This window comes from Dama dama, chromosome 23 (assembly GCF_033118175.1).
Source record: "Dama dama isolate Ldn47 chromosome 23, ASM3311817v1, whole genome shotgun sequence".
NCBI classification, from domain to species: domain Eukaryota; kingdom Metazoa; phylum Chordata; class Mammalia; order Artiodactyla; family Cervidae; genus Dama; species Dama dama.
Window position 1 is genome coordinate 27282585 of NC_083703.1, and position 24913 is coordinate 27307497.

At 41.2% G+C, this 24913-nt stretch overlaps 1 long non-coding RNA gene across 2 annotated transcripts; it reads right to left on the reverse strand.

Moving 5' to 3' along the window:
* Window positions 1-67: 67 nt before the first annotated feature.
* On the reverse strand, window positions 68-24262 carry LOC133044670 (uncharacterized). 2 transcript variants are annotated; one of them, XR_009690021.1, is made up of 5 exons: window positions 24129-24262; window positions 20966-21056; window positions 14784-14927; window positions 3978-4066; window positions 68-2954 (listed from the first exon to the last, which is right to left on the reverse strand). It is a non-coding gene; the product is annotated as an uncharacterized LOC133044670 (long non-coding RNA). The 2 variants fall into 2 exon arrangements; XR_009690020.1 differs by lacking the exon at window positions 14784-14927 and having other exon boundaries at window positions 24129-24255.
* Window positions 24263-24913: the final 651 nt, after the last annotated feature.

Here is a 24913-nt window from a genome sequence, read left to right on the forward strand (position 1 = left end):
ATTCTAACAGAATTGAGGAGACCCTGTCCACTCCAGTATTCTTGGGCGTCCCTTGTGGCTCAACTGGTAAAGAATCCACCTGCAATGTGGGAGACCTCGGTTTGATCCCTGGGTTGGGAAGATCCCCTGTAGAAGGGAAAGGCTACCCACTCCAGTATTCTGGCCTGGAGAATTCCATGGACTGTATAGTCCATGGGGTGACAGAGTCAGACACAACTGAGCAACTTTCACTCTTCACTGATGCTGGAAAATACTGAGGGCAGGAGGAGAAGCAGGTGACAGAGAATGGGATGGTTGGATGCCTTCATCGACTCAATGGATATGAGTTTGAGAAAACTCTGGGAGATAGTGAAGAACACGGAAGCCGGATGTGCTATGTGCTATGCAGTCCATGGGGTTGCAAAGAGTTGGACACAACTGAGCGACTGCACAACAAAAATGGTCAGTCTATATTTCCCCCCTCCTTGTTTCCCTGGCCCATGCTGTTTTCAAAACTCAATAATTCTCCATTTCCCCACCTAAGACTGGAACCAGTGAGAATCTATATTCTTTTCTTTTTAATTTTTTACTTTAATTTTTAACTTTTTATTTTATATTGGAGGATAGCTGATTAACAGTGTTGTGATAGTTTCAGTTGGACAGAAAAGGGACTGGGTCATATATATACATGTATCCATTCTCCCCCAAATATTCTTCCTCTTAGCAACTTTGTGTGGCTTGGATACTTTAGCCTTCTCCAAATCAAAAATATAGGATTTACATATTTGCAGAATTTGTTTTGCTTGTGAATACTAAATATTGAGGAGAAGGCTCATAAATATCATATCCTGAGTGGAGGAAGATGTAGGGAATTTTGGATTCACTCGATTTCCCTAGTGCTATTGGGTAAATACCATGCATTCTTAAATGCCAAGAGCCCCAGGAAAGGAAGGAAGATATCATTACCAAGTGATACATGCTGAGAGATGAACATCTCTTAGTTTGTAATGAAATCAAAGAATCAGGCTTTCCCATGGATGATCATAGTGTGTATTAATATGGAGATGAGCTATAGATGAAATTTGAGAGGATTTTGAAAAATTTGTGAAGGGAGAAGGGGCTTTAATCTATATAAATCTTTGTCAAATTTTTGCCTGGAACTTAACTTACTTAATAACATTGCCCACCACTGGGATGTCAGAGGGAAACCTGAGGTCACCAAAGTTTTCTAGATTAGGATAACCCAGAAATGTTAGTAGAATATATAGAGTACCTTGATTGCCCAAGACTTCCATGGTCTCCTCATTAAATATTGCAACCAGATTTTAGGGCAGAGTTTGTGTTGATGAATGCTTCTAGAGTTCTCTAGAAGCTAACCACTGCTCTGTTCTTGACTCTGTATTGTTTAACTGATGTTCTGGATGAAAGCATTTATTCCTTGTTGACCAAATCAGTAGCCAAAAATTTAGGCTCAACTTAACTTCCTACCAATTAAATCCATGAAAACATGGTGAGCCCCAGGAGATAGTCAATAGCCACTGCTGAAGGTGGTGAATAGACGTTGGATGAAGGCTGGTGGAGACACATCCTAGGAGATTCAATACATCTGTGAGGTTATGAAGCCAAATAGCCTTTAAGACTTCCATTTTGTGATTGAATTATTCTAAACTAAGGATACATTAAACTATCTGAGATGCAAATGCATTCCACTTATGATTGGTTAGGAAAGTAATGTTTGTTTCTTTTTTATGACCCTCTGTTTGTTTTGCCTGTTCAAGGTGACACAGGCCATATGTATTCAATATGCTCCGGACCTGGATGAATAACTCAGAGGAGACCAGCCAACACCAGGGAGTCTCTAGGTTAAAAAGGCGAGGGTGAGTCACAAATGGATGTAAAAAATTATATTTGCAAGTCAACATTTGGATGAGAAAAATATCCCAGAGGAAGAGATCGCTGCATTCTATGACACCCTAGTTTACAGGAAATATTACTTCAGAGTAGAAACTGTTCCTAAAATACAGTTCCATTTTAAATCAGAGAACTCATAATGAGATGTCTTCTGATCATTTTTCAAATGGAAGTCATCAGGGTGCTTTCAAACAGCTATGTAGCAAGAGGAGCTCTCTCCCTATAAGAGGGAACTCTCTCCCTTTTTAAAGAGAACCCAAGGGTGCCTAGGTCCACAGGGGCTGATGAGCATGCATCTTTGTTAGTTCTTAAACAAAGTCCTTCCTGCCAGAACCAGTCTCAACTGCTAGGGAATTGCTTTACATCAGCAATATCTTCCCCATTTTCCTAAACACAGTAGTCAAAAGAATGAGAACAAAACAAAACTAGAAAGACAAATATTGATACTATATATAAAGTAGATAACTAACAAGCATGTACTATATAGCAGAGGGAACTCTACTCAATGCTCTGTGGTGACTTAAGTGGGAACGAAATCCAAAAAGGAGGGGATATATGTAATCATATGGCTGATTCACTTCGCTGTACAGCAGAAACGATTACAATATCATAAAACAACTATCCTCCAGTAAAAATTCATTTAAGAAAACAAAGCTAGAAGACAGCATCCCTATAATCTAGGGTCTCCATAGTGAGTGGCAGAGAAATGCCCTTAAGTCACAGGTTGGCATCAGTTACAGCAGGAGTGCTATATGAGGAACCAGGAGAATGAGATTCCTTCCAGTTTTTATGCTTCTTCCATCACCTTGGGTCTTCATCTGATATTTGAACTAAAACCCCCAAAGATGAGAAGAATTCAGCCATAGGAAGAGGTTTTCAGGCAGATGTATCAGCTGGTGTCAGTGTTCAGGGGGGGAAGGCAGTTTGGACTTGTGCTTGAGGAACTTAGAGGAGCAGGAGGGGCTGGAAGAGATGGAGGGCAGGTGAGCTGTGGAGGCTGGAAGAAACTGGATCATGCAGGGCCTCTGTGCTGTAGTCAGATGCTTCAGATCTTTATCAGCACTCTGAAAACAATTAAGGTGTTTAAGTGGCATACAGACATGAGTTATGATGTCTAAAGCTTCCTCAAGCTGTTCTATGGAGCATAGGTTGCCAACAGCCTCAAGAGGGTAGGAAGACCAACTTGGTGGCAACTCAAGTTGTGAGAGCAAGATACAATTTCAGCTAGAAGGGCAGAAGGGGGAAAGAGAGAAACTGAGATGTAGTTAAGGAGTAGAACTGACAAGACCTGCAGCACATGGCTGAGGTGTTATTGTATGGGTAACCCAAGGATGCCTAAGTGGGTTTTTAAAAAGTCTGAATATTTGTGTACAAATGCAAGGCAGGACTATCCCTACAACATCACAGACCAAAATGTGTGGTTCAGCCTATAAAATGCTACTCTTGGTAAACACGTTTGCTAAATTTATTCCTGAACATAACGAGGAAAGAGTCCCACATATACATTTACCCACCAGGCGCTTCAGTAGACAGGCCAGAATATCATGGACAATAATTACTGTTTCAGTTACTACCCACTGTAACCCTCCCCCCCCACCCTGCCCCCATGGACAGGCCAGAATGGCTCCTTTTGAGACAGATCTGTCCTTGTAGATTTGGGAACATCTTAAAATTGCCAGTGCCACGCTGCTCCCATGACTGGTTTCCAAGAGGAACTTTCCCATTCCTACTGAGGGAGTCATCTAGGGCATCCTTCACAGTCTTCTTCCTTCTGCAGGGCCCTGGGAGTGGTTGCAAAAGATGCATCCATAAAGCCAAAATACCAGGCAATTATGGCAGCCCCAAATCAAACCATCTACATGATATTATATAGAAAGATGAAGTGATTTATCAGCTGGATTTTTTTGCCTTTGACTCTAAGGATGAGCTTTATTTGGACATAACTAAAATCACTGTTCCATAGAGAGCTTAGGGCTACCCTGATTCTGGAAGATGCTATATAAAACTCGGTTCTATTTCCAATACTGCTATAGAACAAAAATAAACCAGCAGCAGTCTGTACGTTCATTTATACATACATACTGTACCTTCTCTAGCTGAAAATATTCACACAACAGATTGAATTCAATATGCTTTCCCTGAAGATGTTATTTCTGAAGAAGAGAAGTGCTATTACCTAAAATTAAAAAGATAAGAACATTAATTGCACCGTGATTCCATTGCCTCCACACAGTCTCCACTGATGAGTCTCTTAATTGCTCCAGTCACAAAGTGATCCAAACAAGAATCTCAGTTTGAGGAGAAAGTATACGGTTGGATCCTTACATTTTGCGCAGGCTGAACTCAGAAATCAGAAATCAACAGCTGTGTTTCTGGGAAAGTGTCTCTAGAATATTTCCGATCCACTTGAGATCAGTATTTGCTTTCTAGATATTGCAAAACAGGAAATAGATACCAATATAAATGGGCCATGAGGAGTCCCTTTGAAATTGCACTGGTACATTTTTTTCTGTTAAATAAAAAGAGACTATTTTAAATAATATTACTTTGTTAGTAAGAATATTATCAGTTGCTGACAGCATTAGAAACTATTCTAGTCCTTTTTGAAAGCAGTTGAGCAATATGAATCAAAAGCAATAAAAAATGTAGACCTTTTACACACTTTTCTCCTCAACTAGTGAAATTATAGCCTAATAAAATATTCCAAAATGTTGGGGGGAAATCACATGCTTAAAGAAGTATTTCAGATCATTCATAATAGTAAAAACTGGGAAGAAACCTATATACCTAACAATAGAGAAATGATTAAATTATGGAGTGAGGCTATATGGGTATCTATTTCCTGTTTTGTAATATTCAGAAAGCTGAGGTGACACATTGTGAAGTCAGCCAAGGCTAAGTGTTGACCATCAAGGGGTACCTACTACTGTGCCCATGCCTCTAATTTACAACTGTATGCAAATATCTAGAAATAGAAACCAAAAGAACCAAGATCAAGTGTCTATACTGCCTCCATGTCCACTTGAACAACGCTAATAAGCAGTCCTTTGTGGGCTAATACACGATTCCATATGACTAATTTTTTTCTCTGCCAAGTTCACCAGTTAATAATAATGACATTTTGCTCTATGTAGAAAGTGAAGATAATCTTGTAACAATTTCCCTCTAAAATGGAATTCCTCCCCTTCCACTAACCTCGCCAGTGTATCTATGTCCCCCAAGACTCTTAATAGGATGTGTGTGTGTGCTGTCACTGAGTTGTGTCCAGCTCTTTTGTGACCCCATGGACTGTAGTTTGCCAGGCTCCTCTGTCCATGGGGTTTCCCAGGCAAGAATACTGGAACGGATTGCCATTTCCTTCCAGGGGATCTTCCCCACCCAGAGATCTAACTTGTGTCTGTTGTGTAGGCAGGCAGATTCTTTACCACTGAACCACCTAGGAAGCAAATAGAATATTCTGCTGCAAATACGCCATTGTCTGGAGAGGGAAGATTTAGCCCTAAACCTCTTTGACTCCTGGGCTTGTGTCTCTCCAGCCTTCTGAGAAGTAAGCATGATTTATAAGTAAAAGTCACCATGGGGCTCACCTAGACTCACAATATATCTCTATCTTGTTATCTGGGAGTTGCCTCAAGGCCCTTGAAAATAACACTTAAAAAGTTTCACATTTCTCACATCTAAAGGGAGTGTGTTATTCCTTTTTCACACCCAAACTTGTTGGAAAAGGAGTGGTGGAAGCTTGTTATAACACAGCCGAGTAAAGGACGAAAGAAACGAATGCACCAGAATTTTAAAAAGTAAGTTGGAAAAAAAGTAAGAAAGTAAGTTACTGAGAAAGGTAAGGATAGAAACCACAATGCATTTCTAACAGCCCAAGAAACTGAGCTGTGTCTTTGACTCACAGTCACCCCCCACACACTTGCCTGGCTTTCAGGGCAAACATGGAGAAGAGGCTATTATCACTAACGTTTATTTTTTAAATATTTGCTCAGAAGATGTTTTAAGATCTCATGTTAAGTGTTCTAAAAAAAGCTATGAGGAAGCAAACAAACAAACAAACAAAAAAAAGGAACATAAGGAAACCGTGAGAGGTGTAGATATGCCTATTATCTTGATTGTGGTGATGGTATTACAGGTTCTTACCTGTGTCCAAACTCATCAAACTGCACACACTAAATGTGAGCAGTTCTTTGTCTACAGATTATACCTCAACAAGGCTGTATTAAAAAAAACAAATGTATCCACACTTTAGCCATTTTCTAGTATTATCAAACAATAGGTTTGCTGAACAGAAATCCATAATGTGCCATAATCAGCACAAATCATGATCACAGACTATTAATAGAGTATTGAGTCTAGCATATAGAATGTGGATGATCTGTGATAACGTAGAAATAGAAATAAAGTCTCTGGGGCTTGGGGTGGATAGCATATCAGCGCCATTCAAAATACTGGGAACAGTAGACTTGAAACAATCGTAGTTGCAGAAGTGAGCAGGATCAAAAGATATAAACAACTTTTATGCTGATCCAAGAACCATATGATGTTCATTCGGTATGTACTCACACCCTAGTTTTTTGAGGTATAATGAAATTTTAATGTAATAAAATTGCAACTGGTTAATAACAAGGCTACAATTCCATGTAAACTATGTGTAAACTATGTTCCATGTAGTCTATGTATAAGGATAGCCTGGCTGGTTATTCCTAAGACATATATATATATATATATAAAGAAAACTGTTGGGTTGTTTTGCTTTACAACTTCATTGAGGTATAATTGATGTAAATAAATTGTCCCTATTAAAGGGTATTATCTGATGAATTTTGACATAATAAACTCCCAGGAAACCATCACTACAGTCAAGTTAATGAGCCTTTTTATCACCCTTAAAAGTTTTGTTCATCTTTTTCATACTCTATCTTTCATTACCCTTGTTTTTTTATCTGTCTGTTCCCACTCTATAGCAAATAATTTCATTTTTAGCATCACATCCATTGTGACACAATGGGTAGTTATTAACCTTTTAAACTGGGATTGATAATTCTGTCATTTTTACAGTTATCGTGAATGGGATTTCCTCTTGATCAGAAAACATAGACTCCACAGGCGAATGTCTCTTTGTGTATTTAAGGTGGGCTATGATGAGCGAGAGAGCTGGCCTCTCATCTCTTGTTGCTGAAGTAAAATGTTCTAAGAAAGGAAAGGAGGTGACCAGGTGGGGGCATATATCCCACTCCTGGACATGTGTCTGGAGAAACTCAAAATTCGAAAAGAGACGTGCACTTCTATGTTCACTGTATGCCCTGGCTGAACTGTGGGCACTGTTAGCATACTAAGTCCACTGTTGTTGTCGTTCAGTTGCTCAGCTGTGTCTGACTCTTTGCAACCCCATGGACTGCAGCATGCCAGGCTTCCCTGTCCTTCATCATCTCCCAGAGCTTGCTCAAACTCATGTCCATTGAGTCAGTGATACTATCCAACCATCTCGTCCTCTGTTGTCCCCTTCTCCTCCTGCCTTCAATCTTTCTTTTTCTCAGCCTCGGAGACTTTTACCCTCTTGCATGACCCATTTAGTGCTCCACAATACTAAGTTAATCTCACTCGTGTCTCTGGGACTCTTTTTCTGTGTACGTACCTTTCTGCCTTTTGGAACTTTGTGCTATAAATGCCACTCAACCCAATCCCGACAGACTCTGATCTCTGCTTCCTCAATTCAGGAGAGCCTATGATCTTCTCAAGTTTCTCCTGCCTGAATGCTGCCCCCAAAAATGCCTCCAGGCAGAAAACCAGAGTGACTTGTAGGACTTACTGCTTTGTTTTTCTTTTCACTAGCTTATTAGTCCTGTATTGATTTTCATCCAAGGTCTCAGAGTGGTTTTCTAGTTTATGTCAGCAAGCCTGGTGCTGGTTATTTCTATCACGTCTCGAGTGAAACGGCCCTTTTAAGAGGATACAGTGCTCGGTGGTGACTGAAATGGGAAGGAAATCTAAAGGAGAGGAGACATATGTATACGTATAGCTGACTCACCTTGCTATACAGTAGAAGCTAACACAACATTGAAAAGCAACTATACTCTAATCAAAATTTTTTTAAAAATAAAAAGATAAGTTGTAGGGTTGCTTAACTAAGGATACAGCAGATATAGTCCAATTGTAACTGCTTGTGCCCTTTCCAGTTGGGCCATAGAGTTGGTTTTATCCTACAATTTTCTGTAACCACAAATAGAACCACAATAAATCCTCTTTTTCCATTAAAAATTCCCTGAATTGTGGAGAGAGAAGCTAGGTCTAGAGACTTTAATGAAAATTAAAGATATTTAATCTATTAGAAATTTGCATTTAGAGTATGCTTTTTACATTATGAAGCAATTCTATTCTGTCAAAATGTGAAACTGTAAGAATAGATTTGATTGCCTTCTTTCATAATGGACAAAGGAGTGTCTGATCACTAACATACAATGATAAATGATAGTCTTTCTTCTCTGTCTTTGCCTTTTCTCTTTAATAAATATTTTGAGGTAACACTCAAGTCCATTTCTCCAGGGAGTCTTTCCCCAGTTATTTCATCCCTATTTAAGTTATGATAAAGCTGAACAGCTGCCAGAAAAGAGACTGTGGGACACAGTGCCTTGAAGGATATGGAGGTTTCTCTCTCAGCTGCCAGTTTCAAGGTAAGCAAAGCAGATCCTTCCAGGGTACCTCTCCAGTTACGATGCTATCAGTCACCCACATAGAGGCCTCCCCTCCATGGTCAGAGCTGGATTTCTGCCACTTTCTGTCCCAGAACAGCGAGTTGTAGGGGAGAGCAGATGGTAGAAGAGAGCACATCCATATGGCTTACAGCCAAAACTCACACATCAATGGTGAGAACTTAGTCTTATGGCCACACCTAATCACATGTAATCACAGGTTAAAACACTCAGTCTAGCTGGAGAGCTGTGGCCAAAGTATGTTAACATATAAGAAAGGGGGAGTGTCATTTGGTAGACATTTAACAGTCATCTCATTTCATTCTTCATTTCAGACCTAGCAGAGCAGCATCACTGTGAATCAGATGAGTCAGAGCAGATGTTCAAAGTAGGAGGGTCCATTTAACAAAGTTTTTAGTCAAATAAAGATTAGTAATTCTGACTCTTACTTGGTGGTTTTCATCACTCCTTTACGTGAAATTGCATGTTCTTAGTCTACTAAGGAGACTTCCTCCAGCCCAGTTTCCATTTGGACAATACAGGCATGCAATGCTATTCATGCATAGATAGGTTTGGGGGACAGACAGACCTGACTTTGGGTGAGTTATTTCTCTGAGCCTCAGTTTTTTAAGAGTAGAACAATAACTATGTTTCAGATTAGGTAACAATGAAATGAGATGTCATTTGTAAACACCTAACAGAGTACTTGAGCATAGAGTTGGACTGCAATTAATCACACTTAAAAATACATATATTTCTTTCTTGCTTTCCTTATTTATTTTTTGGCTGTGTTGGGTCTTCATTGCTGCACATGGGCTCCCTTTAGTTGCAGAGAGGAGAGACTGCGCTCTAGCTGTGGTACGCAGGCTTCTGACTGTGGGGGCTGCTTCTGTTGAGCAGCACAGGCTCCATGTGAGTGGGCTCAGGACTTTCAGCTCACCGGCTCAGTTCCCCCTGCATGTGGGATCTTCCCTGGGCAAGGGATTGAACTGGTGTCCCTTGCATTGCAAGGAGAATTCTTAACTACTGGACCACCAGGGAAGCCCTACATTGCACTTTTGCTAAGTTTCTTTCTTTTTTTTTTTTTTTTTGAGAAGTAAATTAAAAGAAAATTTTTTAAATTATGAAAGTATGATAACAGATTTACAGGAGACTTGGAAAACAGAACAAGGTTACATATGGTCCCAATAAATATTACAATTACTTTTTAAGTAGATAAATTATGATTTTTAGTTTGAGTTTCAATATCAAACTTGAAAAGTAAACATTGTTTGGGAGGGAACTGCAAACTAATGTCATATAGTAGTAAGAGCACCTGCCTAGAAAACTCCTTATTAATCTGAATTCTTCCTCACCTTGCTGAATGGCCTTGAACAAGTCACTTAGTCTACCTGGGACTGAAAAAAATAATAATCATGAATTACTTATGAGAGATTACTGTACCAAGCACTGTACATTCATTTTGATATAAATTCATTTCAGTTAGGCCATCAAGGCTAAAAGAACTTAAGTAAATTGTCTAAGGTTCCTCAGCAATGGAGCAGTGGTTTTAACCCAAATCTGCTTTACTCAAAAAAATTTTTCACTCTTCATCAAATGTATAAATCAGACAAGATTCTCTTTCAGGTTACAAAAAGCTCTAAAATTCAATGACTTTATGAATTTGAGTCAAAGAAAGATGAAAACAGAAGATGGTTGCCTAGAAAACACCACAGTGAAAGTGCTTTTTTGAGTAAGGCAATACATTGGCAGCTCCACTGTGACTTTTAGCACTTTTGAAGACATACAAGGTCTAAAATGACATATTCAAAAAGCTGATCTATTTCTCTTACACTCATGAGTCAGGACACTTGAAAGCAAGAAAAATTTCCATGGAAGGTCCACGATTGGGAAATTTCCCCTAACAGAATGCATCCACGAAGCATCTCTCCAGCCTCCTAGGGTAGAACCCCTTACATCTATTCTTTACTGCATCTCATTGTTTACTTGCCCATCATCTGTCTCCTTTATTAGATTCCTTTTCCCCTGGGAAGGGTCCAAGATTTATTTATTTTGTATTAAAAAAAATATCTATTTATTTCTTTAATGACTGCATCAGGTCTTAGTCCCGGCACACGGACTCTCTAGTTTTGGCACGTGGGCTGAGTAGTTGTGGTCCGCTGGCTTAGTATCCCCACGCCATGTGTTGTCTTAGCTCCCTGACCAGGAATCAAACCCGAGTCCCTTGCATTGCAAGCCAAATTCTTAAGCACTGGACCACCAGGGAAATCCCAAGGCTCATGTTTTAAAATATCTTCCCCAAGCCCAGGGCTGCTATTTCCCCCTGTGAGTTGGTGTTTTCAAGCATTTTCCGATGTTGTGGTCCACTTTGGAAATCCTTGCTGTCCACTGATTTTCTTGGCATTGTCACTCATTTCTGAGTTATAGCCCTCGGCTTTATTTTAAGGTGCAATTTAGTAAATATTTCACTATAGAAGCTTGCAGCAGGACCTCGCCAGTGCTAACTCTGTTCCAGATTCACTTGTTTTGTGTGTGTGCCTAGATGCTCAGTCATGTCCAACTCTTTGCGACCTCATGGGCTGTAGCTTGCCAGGCTCCTTTAGTCCATGGAACTCCCCAGGCAAGAATACTGGAGTGGGTAGCCATTTCCTTCTCCAGGGGATATTCCCAACCCAGGGATCAACCCTGAGTCTCCTGCATTGCAGGCAGATTACCATCTGAACCATCAGGGAAGCCCACTTGTTTGACAAAGAGCAAACTGAACCTCAGTTCATGCTTGGCGGAGCCAGCCTGCTGTGCTATCGTTTATTTCACTCCCGTATTTCCATGTACCAGAATGTGCTTTACCTCATTCCTTTGTCTCATCCTCATCAGATGTTATCTAATTATCTGATCTTTGAAAGAGTTTGCCTTCTTTGTCTCCATTATGAATCTACTTACCATCTTTAAATACTTATTTCTAAGCTACAAGGTTTTGGTTTTCATTTAGCTTGCAAAACATTTTATTTATTAGATTATTGTAAACCCAGCTGGTGCAAACCCAAATTGGTTTAAACCCCATAGCAGCAGCATTAAGGAAAACAAGAGAAAACAGGCAACAAGCTAGAGTTGTCATTCAGTCAGAATCCAAAGCTAAAATAAAGACAGAGCTAACATGGGGCTCTGGCTCTAAAGTAACTCATTTACTTAATTGTTCAATATTTCTTTTTTTGGAAGGAGAGGGGCTGGGCTGGGTCTTTTGTTGAGTCGTGTAGGCTGCTCTAGTTGTGGCGCGAAGGTTTGGTTATCCTGCAGCATTTGGGATCTTAGTTTCCTGATTAGGAATCGAACCTGTCTCCTGCTTTGGGAGACCATTCTTAATTCCTGGGACCACCAGGGAAGTCCCTTAATTTCAATATTTCTGATCCAGCCCCAGAGCCATGATGATGGATAAGCATGTGTTGGCATGAACACCCAAGTGAATGTGTTCCATTTGAGAGCCACCATGCAGGAATCAGTGTGTAAGATCTTCAACATCTCAAAATTCACATGGCTCTCCCTTCACACCTCCCAAGCTGTGTCTGTGTGTATTTGATGTTACCACTAAATAAACCCCCCAAGTAGAAAGGGTGCTCTTGCCCCGTGTGCAGTCAGTAAGCCCCCATTCGGACAGCCTTCTGATCAGGAACCTTCAACTCAAAGTTGAGTCTCAGGAGGGTGCATGCTGTGGGTGTGGAACACCACACGTCAGCAAGGGGACAACTCTGCTCTTCAAGCCCTTCTGTTGAAAAGTGAAAGTGAAGTCGCTCTGTCATGTCCGACTCCTGGCAACCCCATGGACTGTAGCCTACCAGGCTCCTCTGTCCATAATGCTGCAAATTTCCATGGTGAAGAAATGTGCATAGTGTCTTCTTGTCTGTGAAATATATTTACTTCTGGTACCTAAGGATGGGGGCTCTTACTCACGGTCACCTCTGAGCCAAGGATTAAAATAATGGAGCAGCCATTTAAACAGTGAGCAGTAAAAACTGTGTGTGAATGAAAGAAGTCAACAGGTAGAGAAACATGACAAATATAAACAGCATTGCACTACAGGTAACTTTAATACACTAGCACAGCCTGGATTTTCCTTCACACCCTGACGTTTTCAGGTAGGGAGCAAAGGATAAGAGAAAGAAAGCTACCTGTTGCCAGTGTCAATGTGTGCATGTGGTTTCTCTTTTCACACCAGCCAGCAACTCCGACACAGCTAGGGGTCCTAGTATCCACCCAGCTCTGACACTATCTACCTGGAGACAGCATCGAAGTCCAGTGATAAGGGCTTGTCCCACGAGGCTGCCCTCCTCCCCTGAAGACATCAATCAGAAGCCCAGGTGACCACTCGGCTATAGATTAGAGGTTCCCACAAACCTCTTTGTTTGGGTTGGATTAATTTGCTAGAGCAGCTCACAAACTTAGAGAAACATTTGGCTTACTTGATTATTGATTTATCATAAAAGGATATCATAAAAGGCTCAGGGACATCCAGATGGAAGGGATGCAAAGAGCAAGTGATGTGTGTGGTGGTGAGCGGGGGGGATGTGAAGCTTCCATGCCCTCTGGGCTCACCAGTCTCTCTGAATCTCCACGTGTTCACCAACCTGGAAGTGCTCCAAACCCAGTCCTTCAGAGTTTTTATAGAGGCTTCACACATAGGCACGGTTGATTAAATCATTGGCCATCGACTGAACTCAATCTCCAGCCGCTCTTTCCTCCCTGGAGGTCTAGGGCTGGGGCTGGAAGTTCCCACCTCTAATCGCCTGGCTGGTTCCCCTGGCAACCTAAGGCTCCATTCTTAGTCACTGGAGAGGCTTTCCAAAAGTCGCTTCATTAACATAACAAAAGACACCTTTATTGTTCTCCGTGCTTAGGAAGTTCCAAGGATTTCAGAAGCTCTGTGCCAGGAACAGAATAAAGACCAGGCCCACATTTCTTATTATAATCACAATATTACAAATATTATGTGCCACCTTGACCTCGGAAGCTGGCAGAGACTCAAATGGCCTAGCAGCAGTTTCTTTCCCTGCGTTGCTCTAGTGGATAAGACCCACTCGCCAAACAGTTCTGCTTATCCAGAGGACCTGGGCAGTCCATGAGTATCAGGCTTTCGTTTCCTGCCAGCCCATTAGTCAAACAATCCAATCACGTCCTCCTTCAGGAACCAGAGTAGACCACCCTTGGCTCCTGGTTGATCCGGTTGATTCCCAGTGCGACCTCTGTGTGGCCCTACGTGGCGATCAAAAGATGGCCCCCAAATGGCCACCTTCTTTGGTCATCAGATGTCATGCAGACCGGGGGTGATATACAATGGCTCTTTTGTCCTTGTTCTCAGCCAAAGAAAGAGGCAGCTGAGGAAGGACCTTTGAGAATCAGCTTCATTCCTTTCCTTGCCTCCTGCATTCATCATTTTCCATGGTCTTTTGTTTTCTCCTCTTTCCATCTTTTGAGGTGGAAAGAGGAAAAACCAAAATTTTGAGGTCCATCTCTGTGCCGCTCTATGCGATTGATAGTTTTCATTATTCAAAGTGTTATCTTCTGTTTCAGTTATATTCATTCTAGTGGTGACTCTTTTCTTCATCATTTTTTTCTCAGTGTGGTAATCAAACCACCTTCACTGAACTCACCTGGGGTCTCTCATAAAATGTGAGTCCTGGAAACCTCATTGGACAGAATCTCTGAAAGTGAGTCCCAAGGGTTTGTCTTTTTTTTAAGATATATTATAAGCATTAATTTTTTCCCCCCTGTGGGCCATTTTTTAAGTCTTTATTGAATAGGTTACGATATTGTTTCTGTATTTTATGTTTTGGTTTTATAGCCAAGAGGTCATGTGGGAACTTAGCTTCCTGACCAGGGATCTAACCCACACTGGCTGCGTTGGAAGGCGAAGTCTTAACCATTGAATTGCCAGAGAAGTCCTGGGTCTGTACTTTTAACACGCTCCCTTGGGCTACTGACCTTAGCAGTTACATGAGTGACTACATATCACTGGTACACCCAACACCTTAAAGTGAAACCTAGTCAGAGATCCTGGCTGTGTTCAGACCCCAAGAGCAACACCTCTGTGCCTTCGATGCTAATGCTGTTTTAATGGGTTATTTGTCTTTGAGCACTGGTTAAGAGACTAGATCATCTGCTATCCTCCACTCCACAGATATAGCTGGAGAGACTAAAAATAGACCCCACCTGCACAGAACATCCAAATGGAGCTGCTTCTTTTATTCTGATGCCAGGGACACTGCTCTAGAAACATCTGTTCTCAGTTACTCTTGTTAAGAAATGGCACGTGGGTTCAGACCGCAGCGTGACCTCTTTCGTCTTGTTAAGACTCTAAGTGAGAGAAAAAAAAACTTGCAATTTTAGTCATTATTTGTAAATTAATTAAGGAAGTTATCAAATACTGTGTACATTTTGGCATATTCAATTTTCTATTTTCCTGGGACATATTATTTACTAATCTAATGAGGTTAATGTTTATCAATAAAAATTAACTCCTGTTGATCTTACAAGTAACTTGACACAGAAACAGCTAAGTATGATCTTCATATACATCCAATTTCAAGTGTTCAGAAAATCATGTAAATAAGAGATTCTAAACCACATGTGTACTAGAATCATCTAGAGAAGTAACATCACAGTGCTTAAGAATATTTTTAATTCCAGTTCTGGTTTTGAATCCAGATTCTGCCAGTTATTAGCATGGATCCTTGGGAAAGTTATTTAACCTCCCTGTGCCTCAACTTCTCCACTTGTAAAATGGGCATAAGAAGAATATATACCCCATGGTGCTAGTCTAAGGATTAAGTTGTCTAATATACATATAAAGTTTTGGAGACTTATCTAACAACACATATTCAATATTTATTATTATTCAAATAAAGATTACCAGACTGCACTTTCAAAAACGTGAAATGTTCATCCAAAATAGACTTTGGAAATCTACATTTTAAATAATTATTTCTCACAATTCTGGTGCCAGTGACTCACAGTTAAAGAGACAGTAATCTTAAACCAATGGTCTTAAGATGGGTGAGTGAGCAAGTACATAAGGCGATTCATTGGGGTTTAGGAGGAAATGTTTGTATTCTGTTTCCACTTGCCTTCTTTAAAAATAAATTCTTTTGAATACTATTTAAAATACCAGTTAAGACTAAGGCCCTCATTGGTCTTATATGGTTTAGATGCCACATAGTGGGCAGGAGGAGTCTCTTATCATAAGGAATGGTGTGTCCTCAGTGACAGTGTGATTTCAGTATCTTGTGATGCATTGCAATTTAGGTTCACATTGGATGAAGTAACTTCATAGATGACGTTTCTTAATTTTAAAATAAATATATCCTGGGACTTCTCTGGAAGTCCAGTGGTCAAGGCTCGAGCTTCCACTGTAGGGGGAGCTGGGTTGATCCCTAGTTGGGGGGCTAAGATCCCACATGCCGTGCAGCACATCCAAAAAAGTAATAACAAAAGTAAAATAAAATAGATGTATCCTTATAAAAGGGACAACTGACTTTAAAAGAATTTTGCTGAGAAGTTATACATCAATGATAATGCTAACCATTTTAGCAAAGGTGAACAGCAAGAAAATGGCAGAGTCTTTATTCATCTGAGTTTTTACCCAAATCCCTCTGCCAACCAAATCTCCAATAAAGACAATCTCCATACCACCCATTTCACAAAAAAAGAAGCTCCCAAAGTGCATTTATCAAAATGACTACCTGAAATACAAATTACTTCTCTTCTCATTACTGATTATTTCACCCCAAGCATATAGTAGGCCTTAATTTATTAGAGAATGTTACCATTGCATTTTAAAAGTTTGGAGATCATGAGAATAAATTTTAAGATTCAAGAGTCTTTTTGTCTGTGGTTAATTTCACATGTATGGAGTTCAACAACAAAAGTACAAAGCTGTCTTTTTAAGTTGTGGAAAAACTGATCATTGCACTAGAAGACAAGTAGAAGTATAGCATGCATTCTAAAAGAGTCTATGTTTTTTAGATTCAGTTGTTTCCTTGGAGCATAAAATAAGATGAAAAATCCAACTACTCAGTCTGAATCCAGTGACGACTGGCTTCTCCCTCTGGTTTGTCCTTGTAAAGCTTTTTAAATAAAGCTACATGATCCTCTACATAGAAAACCCTAAAGACTCTTCCAGAAAATTACTAGAGCTAATCAATGAATATAGTAAAGTTGCGGGATATAAAATTAACACACAGAAATCACTTGCATTCCTATATACTAACAATGAAAAAACAGAAAGAGAAATTAAGGAAACAATACCATTCACTATTGCAACAAAAAGAATAAAATACTTAGGAGTATATCTACCTAAAGAAACAAAAGACCTATACATAGAAAACTATAAAACACTGATGAAAGAAATCAAAGAGGACACAAACAGATGGAGAAATATACTGTGTTCATGGATTGGAAGAATCAATATTGTCAAAATGGCTATTCTACCCAAAGCAATCTATAGATTCAATGCAATCCCTATCAAGCTACCAACGGTATTTTTCACAGAACTAGAACAAATAATTTCACAATTTGTATGGAAATACAAAAAACCTCAAATAGCCAAAGTAATCTTGAGAAAGAAGAATGGAACTGGAGGAATCAACCTGCCTGACTTCAGACTCTACTACAAAGCCACAGTCATCAAGACAGTATGGTATTGGCACAAAGACAGAAATATAGATCAATGGAATGGAATAGAAAGCCCAGAGATAAATCCACGAACCTATGGACACCTTATCTTTGACAAAGGAGGCAAGAATATACAATGGAAAAAAGACAACCTCTTTAAGAAGTGGTGCTGGGAAAACTGGTCAACCACTTGTAAAAGAATGACACTAGAACACTTTCTAACACCATACACAAAAATAAACTCAAAATGGATTAAAGATCTAAACGTAAGACCAGAAACTATAAAACTCCTAGAGGAGAACATAGGCAAAACACTCTCTGACATAAATCACAGCAGGATCCTCTATGACCCACCTCCCAGAATATTGGAAATAAAAGCAAAACTAAACAAATGGGACCTAATGAAACTTAAAAGCTTTTGCACTACAAAGGAAACTATAAGTAAGGTGAAAAGACAGCCCTCAGATTGGGAGAAAATAATAGCAAATGAAGAAACAGACAAAGGATTAATCTCAAAAATATACAAGCAACTCCTGAGCTCAATTCCAGAAAAATAAATGACCCAATCAAAAAATGGGCCAAAGAACTAAACAGACATTTCTCCAAAGAAGACATACAGATGGCTGACAAACACATGAAAAGATGCTCAACATCACTCATTATTAGAGAAATGCAAATCAAAACCACAATGAGGTACCATTACACGCCAGTCAGGATGGCTGCTATCCAAAAGTCTACAAGCAATAAGTGCTGGAGAGGTTGTGGAGAAAAGGGAACCCTCTTACACTGTTGGTGGGAATGCAAACTAGTATAGCCACTATGGAGAACAGTGTGGAGATTTCTTAAAAAACTGGAAATAGAACTGCCATATGACCCAGCAATACCACTCCTGGGCATACACACTGAGGAAACCAGATCTGAAAGAGACACGTGCACCCCAATGTTCATCACAGCACTGTTTATAATAGCCAGGACATGGAAGCAACCTAGATGCCCATCAGCAGATGAATGGATAAGGAAGATGTGGTACATATACACCATGGAATATTACTCAGCCATTAAAATGAATTCATTTGAATCAGTTCTAATGAGATGGATGAAACTGGAGCTCATTATACAGAGTGAAGTAAGCCAGAAAGATAAAAAACATTACAGCATACTAACACATATATATGGAATCTAGAAAGATGGTAATGATAACCCTATATGCAAAACAGAAAAAGAGACACAGAAATACAGAACAGACTTTTGAACTCTGTGGGAGAAGGTGAGGGTGGGATGTTTCGAAAGAACAGCATGTATATTATCTATGGTGAAACAGATCACCAGCCCAGGTGGGATGCATGAGACAAGTGCTCTGGCCTGGTACACTGGGAAGACCCAGAGGAATCGGGTGGAGAGGGAGGTGGGAGGGGGGGATTGGGATGGGAAATACGTGTAACTCTATGGCTGATTCATATCAATGTATGACAAAACCCACTGAAATGTTGTGAAGTAATTAGCCTCCAACTAATAAAATAAATAAATAAATAAAGCTGCTTAACAAGTGACTGAATATATCGGGTTGGACAAAAAAGTTCGTTCAAGTGTTCCCATAACATCTTATGGAAAAACCCAAACTAAATATTTTGGTCAACTGCAATGCAATATTTTGTGTGGGTAGAAGTTAGCTTCCGTTTAGCCTTAGGAGATGACCTGACAAAAGAAATTGTGTGGAGTACAGAAGAGTAAAATAAACAATGGGTAAACACTGGTGTGACTGGTGGCCCAGTGCAGGTTGAATTGAATTTTTGCAGACCAAATGGTTTTGAAAGGCATTTACCATGCTGTGTGTAACTCTCTGTAATTATATCAAAGAGTCATCCTTCTGCTTTGTACCTAACAGAAGCTCACTGTCAACACATCATCAGCTCTCAGTCTACAACTGCGTTGCAGAATAGTCAGAGCGAATAACTCTTTTTAAACTTTTGTGGTCAAAAAAGTATCAGGTACCCAAGATACTTGGACCCTGTGGGAGCATGTAGGCTACTTTAGATCCAAACGTTGGTGTTTGTATTTTATGACACTTACTTAAAACTCAAAAGCATGGCTATACTCCTGCACTCAGAAGTGATTGTGCGCAGTGGCTCAGTCATGTCTGACTCTTTGCGACCCCGTGAACTCTAGCCCACCAGACTCCTCTGTCCGTGGGATTTTCCAGGCAAGGATACTGGAATGGGTTGCCATTTCCTTCTCCATATAAACAGTTACCTAACTTCTGTCCTATAGTACTACCATAACTACTGTAACCCACCCGTGGAAATTCAATGTGGTTTGTGTTTATGATTTCAGGCCCAAGCCTAAGGCAGCAGAGGTTACAACTGAATGGAATCAAATGAAATGGCCATTTTTGGAAACTAGAAAGGGTAAAAAATCAGCACTGGAGCCAAGGAATTCTGAATTCAGGTGGGGCCCGCCAGCGTTGGTATGTGGCTCGGCTCTCACCCTGGGCTGCCTGGCCCCAGAGTCAGCCTCTTAACTCTTGAGTGTTTTACCTGCATTTATCACCCTTGTCAATGTCATCTCTCTAAAACCCTGGGCTAGGAATCTGCTGGGCTGAATGTAGTTACTTGGGAAACCTCTGCAAAGAGAAGTCGACTGCTGACTATCTGAAGTCTTTCAAATGGAATACATTCACTTTCCAAAAGTGATCTATGCCCATCAAGGTCCAGAAGCGAGTCAATTTTGAGAAATGAAACTGACATATGAATGCATAAAGCACACAGTTTGACCGATGCATTTTTTTTCCCTTCAAGATAGTGTTTGTAGGAGCCTATACACTCATTCCCAAGATGAGGTTATTCTTTAAAATATAGTAGGCACCACTATTGGTGTTATCCTGAAAAAGTGTTTATAAAAAACTTCCCCCTCATCTGACATTCATGTCTCATAAATCTGTTTACCTTGAGACTCTTGAATGAGAGGCCAGTACAACAGACAGCACAGGCTTAGAATATTTTAATAGTGATGAATCCGCCGAGAGGTATGACCACCTATCATAGTTTCAAGGAAGCCTTTCTGGAGCTGAACAACTCAGGATTGGATCATGGAATGGGTACAGATGAGTTGAGCAGGACAACTGTGACTGTTATTCACTCATGAATGGAAAGAAGATAAGCATGAAAAAACTCATTATGAATGTGATTGGATTTTGGTATATGGTGTCTATTCTGTACTATTTTCTAAGAAATTCTTCAAATTTCCTCTATAGGGAAATTCTCTAAAATGTGAACCTGGAAGGATGAAAATGCCTTTGAATCTGTCAGATCACTTACAGGAACTTTTTGGGTTTCTGGGATTTTTTCCTACCCCCAGAGGTACCCCTCCTCAGGAGCTATCAAGTAGTGTATCTGCATACTCCACCCAGCTTTCTGACAAAGAAGAGACAGAGTTGAGAACTAGAAGGTGGACCCTTCTTTTTTTCTTTCCTTTCTGGAAGTTGCAGCACCCAGTTCAGCCAGCAGCCTCCCATCCACTGCAGCTCTGGTTGTCATGGCACCCAGATGCTTCCCATGAAGCCGGCGTTTGGTCCAGGGAGTACAGAGTCCTGGACAGGAGCTGCCTCTTTTTTTTTTTTATCATGATGCCATCTTCCAGAGACCCCCAAATGAAGCCCAAGCCTATTAGACTTTTTACAGCAGTTTTTACTTATCTGCAGTAGAGATGCTGATAAATAAACGTACCTGTGAAAACCTTGTCCTGTAGATTCTCCTTTGTTCCCCATCTTATAGACCAGCAGGCCCTCAAATGCCTCCTTCCAGGTCACAGGGTCATCTGATGATTGGAAACAAGAAAGGCAGAATAAGAATTAGTAGGACATGAAATGTGCCTAAACCATCCTCTGGTTTAATTGTATAGCAAGCAGCACTGTGGCCAAGCTGACTAACGGAGCGTCTTCCATGGAGATGCTATTTGTTGGGTATGTTAGAAAAGAAAGGTTCAGGACAATTGACACCAAAACCCAAAGAGTTTAGGGAAGGTGCAGTGATGCAAGGGCACCTGGGAGGTGTGATCAATTCAGGCTCCATATTCTAAGAGTTCAGGAGCCAGCAGCCCTAGATTGGAGCAGGACTGTCCACCAGCATTGGCAGACCGTGTGTGTATTCAGGATTGCTTGGCTCCAGAGCCATCTGATTCTGGCCAAAACAAAAGAGCCACTTCACATGGTCCAACATCAGGCTGAGTCCTGCTGCCTCAGGTCCTATTTTCAGCGCCCCTCGGTGACCCGGCCATCCCCATCTTGTACCCACAGCTTCCAAGTGCCTGGTGGCTGGGGGACCTCTTTCTGTATCCTCTATTTAGCATTGCCCTTGGACTCTGTTTCCTTCCCCTGAATCCAAATCCATTGTTCTCCACGGAGAAATCACACTTTGGTCTGGCTGCAGCTTCAGGCAGTATCCACCTTCTACCCCCAGATCACAATTTATGGCAAAAGGTTCACAGTAGAATTGCAATTTGAGTAGGAAAGCAGAGGATGCTTTTGGATACATCTAGGGTGAGAGGTGAACCATAAAGAAGGCTGAGCACTGAAATATTGATGCTTTCGAACTGCAGGGCTGGAGAAGACTCTTGAGGGTCTCTTGGACAGCAAGGAGACCAAACCTTAAATCTTCATAATCTGTATACTGTCCATCCTAAAGGAAATTAACACTGAATTTTCACTGGAAGGACTGGTGTTGAAGTTCCAAGACTTTGGCCACCTGATGTGAAGAGTCGACTCACTGGAAAAGACCCTGATGCTGGGAAAGACTGAAGGCAGGAGGAGAAGGGGACGACAGAGGATGAGATGGTTGGATGGCATCATCGACTCAGTGGACATGAGTTTGAACAAACTCTGGGAGATGGTGAAGGACAGGGAAGCCTGGTGTGCTGCAGTCCATGGGGTCACAGAGAGTTGGACACAACTGAGCGACTAAACAACAGCAACAAGGGTGATGTGTCCCCTTTCTTGGACCCCGATTGTAATCACAACCAGCAGGCCATCTATGTTCTCTAGACTCAGGCAGGCCTTCTTTGGGTGATTATGCAACTGGAGAAGATACGGTACTATTTTCTAGGTCACCCTCTAGATGTATATATTTTTGTCACCTGTTTTGCAATGGGTTTAAATAAAGTACCCAGAGAGCATTTTGAGATCCCGGAGTTTACCTTCAAGATAATCTCTCCTAAACTTTGTCAGCCTGGAAGCCATTCTTTGGCACAAGGTGTATGCTGTTATGATACTGCAATCTACTGGCATAAAAATAACAAGATGTCAAACCCTGGGCCCAGGAATGTTGTCCCCATGAGATTATCTGCTGGGAGGAGAAGCAGGGTAGGCCCCCAGCCCAGACCTTGCTGGCAACAAAAATAGAGTGCTAATGGCCTGCAGTGACATGGAAGGGAGTGGGAAGTGGACAGAGATATTTATAAAGAAAAATGGCTCTGAGCATCTGCTAAGTCCCCATTCTCTTATTTTTCCCAGGTCTATTTGTGGCATCTCTTTCCATGGCGCAGGCAGCTCCTTAAAATAAAGAGCCTTGGTCCTGCCGGCCCTTGCCTCCAATCGAGCTCTGAAAGAGGCAGGCCATGAATGATGATTATCTGTGTCTGGCGTTTTAATTGAAAAACATTCCCCGAAGTGGAAAGACGCGCGGAGGAAATGATCTCACCCTCATTGATTTCCCCCACCCCTCCCAACTTTCAGTTTGGTATCTCTGCGGTGGAACTCGAGACAGCAGCGCCTCTTAGCGGTGAAGCTTAGAACTGCAGGAGAAAGGGAGCTGCCTGCCGCTGATGATTCTTGAGATGATGAGTGGGCAAACAGCGGTCCCTGAGGCCACGTTTCAAACCCGCAGCAAAAAATGTTAAGTCTTCTCTCATTAGGGAAGCTCAGGGTGGCTTCTTCCTTCTGTGCTTCCCTCTCCATCCACTGTTTACAGTTTATAATCCAGTGCGAATGGCCCCACCCGGGCTTCAGGTTTGTACCTGAGGCACAGGAGGAAGCCGAGGGAATGAAATATGAATTTGGAACTTCTGTCCAGAAAAGATAAAGTCAATGGATTGTATTACTCTCCACTCAAATAAGAGTCTTACGAAGTGAAGGCTATTTAGGAAAATATATTAATGTGATTATTTCGTGCTCATGTTAGTGACTCAAGGTACAAACACAATCATCATTACTGTTAACACTCTAAAGATCTTAAACTCATTATTCAAGCTTCCTTTTTTAGAAAAGAGCTTTGTATGTACAAATAAATATGTAATCATAGAAGAGTAGATTGCACCACAACTAGAGACAACGCCCCCCGTCCCCCCCTTTCCTAATACACAGATTTTTCTACCTGGTAAACCAACCCCCATTCCATCTCTGCTTCAACTCCTTATTTGAGGTTGATTTCGATTACTATTTTAGTTGCAGGGAGATTTTTTTTTTTTTTCCTAACAAGTTTAAAGTGAACAAGTTGATGTTTCTGATGAAAGGACAGAAATCTTTCTCAACCCAGATATTTCTAATACTCTTCCAAGCGGGCCTAATGTGGAAGATATTGAAATCAGCCATCAGTGAATTTGTATCCAGCTTTCTGGACACACAGGACAGAGCAGCAACTTGAGCTGCTTGTCATAAGATCCACCACAGGCCTTACCTGGTGTTCCAGTGGTTAAAACTTCGCCTTCCAGTGCAGGGGGTCTGGGTTCGATCGCTAGTTAGGGAGCCAAGATCTCACATCCCTTGTGACCCAGATTTAAAACAAACAAACAAACAAACAACAACAACAAAAACACTAAAATAGAAACAGTATTGTAATAAATTCAATACAGACTTCAAAAATGGTCCACATTAAAAAAAACAAAACAAAAACCTACCAAGTTTTGCTTCAGATGGAAGATAAAGTGAAGACAGGAAACAGCCTTCTGAGCAACAGGAAGTTCTTAGGCTTGAGGATGGATGATGCAGATCACGCCAGAAGAGGGCGGCCTCTCAGGGTGCAGCCCTGCTGAGCAGCAGCGAGGTTTCAGAGAAGAGGACGGGAGGCCTGGCCCACGATATGCAGCTCCAAGCTCTGTGCCCGGAGCCAGGAGCTGAGACACAGACCCCACTGCCAGGTAAGTTCAGCACAAGGAAGGCAGGGGCCTGTGAGCAAGCTGCCACAAAAGCAGGGTGAGTCTCCCTCCTCGCCTGCCTCACTGCGATGGCCTTGGGGCCAAAGGAAATCCTTGAGGTGTGAGAGCGCCCCCTGGTGCTGTCCAGGCGCAGACAGTGAAAGTGCTCCATATTCAAGATTTATAAGTCATGGTGAGGTTCATTCTAGGTCTTGATTTTCATAATTTGTTGCATGCCAAAAGAAAAAACCAAATACTCTTTGACAAAGATCTCACTCCCATACTTTGTGGTCTGCCCCCTGGCAATTTGCAGTGAGCCAGGTGAGCTGACTTGAAGAGACTGAGTCAGAGTTCAAGGTGAGGCCTCAAGTCCAGCAATATGTGACATCCCTAGAAATCCTCAACCTGGCTGGGCATGGGCCCTTCCAACACAGGCGCCCAGATGCCAATCTAGGCATGACTTAAACGTTGAGGATTTTTCTGCCTGGAATGACTTCGCGTCCTCCCCCTCTTCCCATTCTTCTCCACACCTCATCTCAGAGTCTATA